The following is a 7,445-nucleotide window of genomic DNA, read 5'->3' as shown; positions in this document are numbered from 1 at the left end:
CTTTAAACTTCAAATTTTGAGTAATCTAGGGTTTGTGTTCTTGAGCAATTTGGGGCTTTTTGATATAAACAGGTTATGGCCAATTTTTGTCATGAATTGTTGCTAAATTAAGTAGTGTAACATGTTTAGGTAGTTAAATGATCCACACTTTGAGCCTAAACATGATTTTGAGAATTAAAGTGGACTTTTTCAAGTCTAAAATTCATGAACTTGATTTTTGAGAGATAATGCCATTTGAAACTTGTTTAATTGCTAGTAATGATTATTTTGACATGTTATTTGAGTTGAATGCTTATGAACTTGGCGAACATTTTCGTATATGCTTATTTGAAAAAGTGTAGATTTGATAAAAATATGAAAATGAGGATAAGTTTGATATAAATTGGACATGTCATTGTAATCATTGTAATTGATGATTTTGCTGACACTAATGCATATTTGGATGCACAAAATTGTGTTTGATGTGTTTTGCAGACTGAAAGGGGTGAATCTTCATCCCAAGCTCGCAATGCTCCTCCTGAGAATGCGGAATAACAAGATGTTGATAACTATTATAAACAAGATATACCTCATCCAGTTATGACATTTTCAGATATGCACTTGGAAGATTTGCACCCGAACTTGAGATTTGACAGACTTTGGATAGATTATCCAAAATACCAAAGGGGCTTGCATACTCTTCATTCTAAAGCTGTTGAAGTACCTAGGGTAATAGAATGGGAACCGTTAGAAGCTGTAGAATTGGCCGGGCCAATTAGAGAATTACTTACACAGAGGTATGGTAATTCTACTTTTAACGATTGGGTACGATTATTCAACATGCGTAGACCTGTATATAAAGTATGGTGTGAAGAATTATTGTGTAGTATAGAAATAAATGATCGGGTAGCTAGTTTAACCGATCGATCTTTTATTAGATTTTTGTTAGGAGGTTCGATGCGCCACATGTCTCTACTAGACATGGCTCAGGCCTTACGTATATATACGCCTGAGGAGCTATCATCTGCCGATTGTAGAGGGTTGATATTAAATGGTAGGAAAATTGATGAAAATTTTGATACGCATGGTGTATGGAGTCAAATGACTAGCCATCACCGATTTAAAGGAGGAAATTACTCTTATTTGGATATAGATAGAGCTGAATTAAGAGTAATTCATAGGTTTCTAGCGAATTCGATTACACAGAGAGGTAAAAATAAGGAAAAGGTAAATGAGCAAGATTTATTTTACCACATGTGTATTCGGGACCCACAAAGCGCTGTAAGTATACCTTATTGTGTGTGTTATTATTTATCAGCTATGGTTAGGGGGATGAGACCGCACAGTATAATAGGAGGTGGTATATTTATTACATTAATTGCGGAGTATCTGGATGTGGATATAAGTCGGGGGGGATTATTAGTCGAAGAACCAGAACCCCGCGATACAATAGGTTTAAATGTATATCATGGTGAGAAGGTTTTGAAGAGGCGAAATAACGCCGCAGTACAATACCATGGAAGACATCCACAGGTTGAGAGAAATCAACAGCCAGGTAATGTGGGAGGGGGAAATGAAATGACAGAAATGCAAAGGTTTATAGCTTCCTAAGAGTACGAAAATGCTAGACATCGAGCATTTGAAGATTGGCAAGTTCATCAAAACCAAATCATAGCTTATTGCCAACATATAGGTAGAAACTATATTCCTACTCCAACACCCATATTTCCTCCCTGGTCTATAGAGATGCAACCACCGTATCCTACTTATAACCCAGCTGAAGCATTTTATAATACATATGGTTATGCATGGAACCCCTTCTGGTATCAGTATCATCCCTAGTCTACTTAGTTTTATTTATTTTATTATTTGTAATGTTGATACATTTAATACTTATGTTGGAATTGTATTAGTTTTTATAATTTACTAACTTTTATTTTTAGATTTTAATAATTTTTGAATGTGGGGTAATATACCAAACTTCAAAAATATGTATATATATTTGCAGTTTATCTTATGTACACAACAGGGTAAAACAACGCATTTTCAAAGACTGGCATTAAGTTCATCAAAAGCAACTAATTTTGACGACAATATGCAAAATATATGTGAAATAACAACAAGACGGAATGAACAAATGATGTGCACCATTTATCATTCAGCAAACAAACACAAATATGTTTGGAAACTTTGGTAAAATTTAATCATTTCTACGCTAATCACCCTCAATAATTTAAATGGTTACTGATTTCTTGCAAATGAGGGCATTGCAAGATCTTAAGTGTGGGAAGGGGTTAAATTCTTTCGGATTTTAAAATTTTTACTTTATACACTTGGTTATCATTAAAAATACTAGTAAAGTAGTAGTTGTATTAGAATCTAGTGCTCTCTGATAATAAAGAACAGCCCTAGTCTTATATACTGACTACCCAATTCTAGTAAAATTTTTCAAAATTTTTAATTAAATGAACTCAAAATCATGTTTATACATATTTATGAACGATAAAACTAGGTGTTAACACCGAAATTATTGTTACCTCGGAAAGGACATAAATTGAGAAACAAACCAAAATGTTAGAATTCATTTAAAATGGAATAGAGGACAATAAAAAGGCAAAAAAAAGAAAATAAAAGCCAAGTGTGGGAAAATTTACCAAGAAATTTTAAACATATGTCACATATTTCTGTAACAAATAACTGAAAATACTTTTGCTTTGGACTAAAATAAAAAGTTTTACCCAATTTACTGTAAGAAAGTTGGATCTACACGATGAATCAATTCCATCATTAAAAGGAAGTAAAGTCTTCCGAAAAAGACAAGCGCTTCTTGATTTAGGTCAGGAAGTTGTCGTCCAGACCAGCTGTAGGTTGATGAAAAATCTAGAAAAGTCATCTCTAAAATCAGCAGGAAATCCACGGACCTCAGCATAAAACAGGGTCGCCAAGTGGTCAGATTTATCCTAACCATGAGAAGGATTTATCTCGTACAATGGGGGGGCACCGTGCAAATTAGCTTGATAAGACTAATAAATCAGATCCCCAGAAAGGATAATCTCCTTTAAAGATCAAAAATCAGCTTTTAAGACTGATATTACTCAATCCTAGAGATTGACCTTAAAGATTGAGAATTACAAACTCATGGAATTCAATGATATCTAAACTCGAGCTTGAACGAGAAAATATTTTGATCAAATTATAAACCGATTTGTTTTCTGAAAACCCATTTTCAATGCGTTCATTACCATTGAACGTAAAATCCTAGGAATTCACCTGGAATTCATTAGGTCACCTGAACCAAATCGGGTGTCAACCGTAAGGACGGTGGTTGCATAGTATGGTCAAAGACAGGACCTTGTGCCAGACCGGAAAATTATAAGGGTGAGCTTTACTATTGCTCCTACCAAGGATAGTAATTGCGTCCGACACGTTATAGACCATAATTAAAAGCATGTCAGGGGACATTGCCTTAACAGTTGCTTGTTCAACGCTTTCCTTTACAACCGGACGGTAGTTTATCGAAAGGTAATATTCGGAGCAAGTAAACTGGACGTGTTGCTTTCCCAATACAAGGTTAGCAAGTGGGTGACACAAAACCGCAAGTTTTGAGCTAAAATTTTCAAATATGAAACCCACCAAACCCACAAAAAGAATTTGCAAACACCAGTGAAGGGTTATTCCAGAAAACTTATCTAGGGTAAAAGCTAGATTTAATTTTCAAAAGATCAAATGTTTTCATAAAGATCCAATTTCCTTAATGGATCTAAATTTTTATAGTCATGTGGGACTGTAAACCATATCGTTACTACCATTGTTTATACCGCCGTATAGAAATCACTGATGTACAAAGTGTGAAGAATAAAGAAGTGATTCTAGTATTTCAAGACTATATTGCTTGAGGACAAGCAACGCTCAAGTGTGGGAATATTTGATAATGCTAAAAACGAACATATATTTCATAGCATTATTCCTCAAGAAAGACAAGCTTTTAGTTGCAATTGTCCTATTTACAAGTGATATTCGTTTAAATAATAAAAGGTGAAGACAAAAGACAGATTCGACGAATTGAAGACGCAAACGACCAAAAAGCTCAAAAGTACAAAATACAATCAAAGAGGTTCCAATTATTGATAAGAAACGTCTCAAAATTACAAGAGTACAAGATTCAAAACGCAAAGTACAAGATATTAAATTGTACGCAAGGACGTTCGAAAATCCGGAACCGGGACCAGAGTCAACTCTCAACGCTCAACGCAACGGACTAAAAATTACAAGTTAACTATGTATATAAATATAATATAATATATAATTAATTATATAAATTATATATATATTATATTTATATAATAATCCGTCGGCAAGAAAGGCTCCAAAAATGGAGTGAGCTGTAAAATCGAACTCCGCGAGTTGCGGAGTTTGAAGAAGGAAAGGGCCGCGAGTCTCGGAGTTCCCCTGGACAAAAATCCCTATAAAAGCTAGCGCAATTCGACGATTTATATATCATATATCCATCCTCTCTATATCTATACGTAATATTTATATTTATAATTTATATTTTAATTTTAATTTTAATTTTAATTCTAATAATAAGGGTATGTTAGCAAATGTTGTAAGGGTGTAAGTCGAAATTCTGTCCGTGTAACGCTACGCTATTTTTAATCATTGTAAGTTATGTTCAACCTTTTTAATTTAATGTCACGTAGCTAAGTTATTATTATGCTTATTTAAAACGAAGTAATCATGATGTTAGGCTAATTACTAAAATTGGGTAATTGGGCTTTGTACCATAATTGGGGTTTGGACAAAAGAACGACACTTGTGGAAATTAGACTATGGGCTATTAATGTGCTTTATATTTGTTTAACTAAATGATAGTTTGTTAATTTTAATATAAAGATTTACAATTGGACGTCCCTATAAATAACCATATACACTCAATCGGACACGATGGGCGGGATATTTATATGTACGAATAATCGTTCATTTAACCGGACACGGGAATGGATTAATAGTCACTAGAATTATTAAAACAGGGGTGAAATTATGTACAAGGACACTTGGCATAATTGATAACAAAGTATTAAAACCTTGGGTTACACGCAGTCGATATCCTGGTGTAATTATTAAACAAAGTAATAAAACCTTGTTATAGTTTAAGTTCCCAATTAGTTGGAATATTTAACTTCGGGTATAAGGATAATTTGACGAGGACACTCGCACTTTATATTTATGACTGATGGACTGTTATGGACAAAAACCAGACGGACATATTAAATAATCCAGGACAAAGGACAATTAACCTACGGGCATAAAACTAAAATCAACACGTCAAACATCATGATTACGGAAGTTTAAATAAGCATAATTCTTTTATTTCATATTTAATTTCCTTTATTTTATATTTAATTGCACTTCTAATTATCGCACTTTTATTTATTGTTATTGTATTTAATTGCACTTTTAATTATCGTACTTTTTAATTATCACAATTTTATTTTATCGCACTTTTATTTATCGCAATTTCATTATCATTATTTATTTTACGCTTTAAATTAAGTTGTATTTATTTTTACATTAGGTTTTAACTGCAACTAAAGTTTTAAAATCGACAAACCGGTCATTAAACGGTAAAAACCCCCCTTTATAATAATAGTATTACTTATATATATATTTGTATTTTTGTAAAATAAAACTAATATAGCGTTAAGCTTTGTTTAAAGATTTTTCCCTGTGGAACGAACCGGACTTACTAAAAACTACACTACTGTACGATTAGGTACACTGCCTATAATTGTTGTAGCAAGGTTTAAGTATATCCATTCTCTAAATAAATAAATATCTTGTGTAAAATTGTATCGTATTTAATAGTTTTTCATAGTAAAATATAAGCTATTTCATATACACCTCGCATAACATCAACTGCTATATGCCGTATGCTACTACATGATTTCATTACTGCATGCTATTATCTGCTTTTAATCGTATGCTACTTCTGTACAATTTGTTATTATTGCCATGCTATTCACTGCTATACATGATTTAGACTGTCATAGTTACTTTCCCTAATACGTGCTTGCTTTATGACTTACTAACATGGAAAAAGTTATTTTTACTTGTTCAGATGTCGGATATTCCACCTGTCATTATTTTGGACAGCGACACAGACTCATCAGCCACCTCACATGCCATCGTTGCCGATTCTCAAATCCCGTCATCGACACCCTCCAGTGACTCAGGCGCTTCGTCTTCCGAAGCTAGTAGCCATGCACTCAGCCCAGTGATTACCTCAGACGGAGCTGAGGACCTACAGGAGATTTCAGCTCCACTTGTCCAAGGACCCTCGGAGCTACAGCACCATTCCGGTGGTGCTGTGATTTCCGCGGAACTTGAGGAAGGTCCAGTCCATAATGAGCGTAACCATTGGTGCCGACGCCTTCCTGATGGACGTCTCTTGCCGATCGGACCCGCCAGATACCGACAGATGATGGCCGCCCGAGGAGAGCCACCCGTGCAGCCACCCCCAGCCGATCTAGATGACCCATCATCCGCCGATTCTTCATCCAACGACTCATCCTCTGACGACTCTAGTGACGAGGATTTAGATGAGGACCCTGATGATGCACCTGTACAGCCACCCTCCACCCCGCCAAAGAAGCGGTACCGTTTCGATGGTACCTTCATTCCAGGGATTAATGGAGGTCGACCATTCGTTGACGCTCATGGTCGGCGTCGTAGGGTTACCGCCTGTAAGCGGCTTGTGCCGTATCCTGCTGATCCCTTCATCCGTAAGCCTTACCGCTTTGCAGCTTCTACTTCTGGAGCCGGACCGTCTGCACCACCAGCTCCACCAGCACCACCCGTACCGACTGCACCGCCTGCCCCACCATTTCCCTCTATCGAGGAACTGATGAGGGAGGTGGAGATCCTCCGTGCTCGGGTAACTGAGCTTGAGGACCAGATGTCCCACGTATTGGAAATCCTACACCCACCGTTACCGTAGGGCTTTTGTAGTAGATTTCATTATGTAATCTAGTTGTAGTTTCATGTTTCACATATGTATTGTACGAACCTATGCGGATGTATGCAACTTATTATTAATGAATGGAACTTTGTGTTGTTTAATTCTTACACAGTGTTCTATTTACGTTACTGTATGATGATTCTGTGGTATCTGAATCTATTTGCGATATTTAATAAACATGTGATGTGTTGATTCCATGTTGGTTACCATATACTGTATTATTACTATTTGAATACCGGATTTTGACTTGAGTCAAAATTTTTGTTTAGAACATCATGGCCAACGGAAGATCAACAACCACCGCAGCCCAAATCGAGGAAATGATCAATGAACGAGTCGCCGCAGCTTTAGCGAAAATGAACCCCCAAGCTCCACCGCCACGGGTTATCTAGCCAATTCGTAATGGGTACACATACAAAGAGTTTCAAAGCTACAAGCCCCACAACTT

This window comes from Rutidosis leptorrhynchoides, chromosome 3 (genome assembly GCF_046630445.1).
Source record: "Rutidosis leptorrhynchoides isolate AG116_Rl617_1_P2 chromosome 3, CSIRO_AGI_Rlap_v1, whole genome shotgun sequence".
In the NCBI taxonomy this organism is placed as follows: domain Eukaryota; kingdom Viridiplantae; phylum Streptophyta; class Magnoliopsida; order Asterales; family Asteraceae; genus Rutidosis; species Rutidosis leptorrhynchoides.
Note: the sequence above shows the minus strand (reverse complement) of the source record.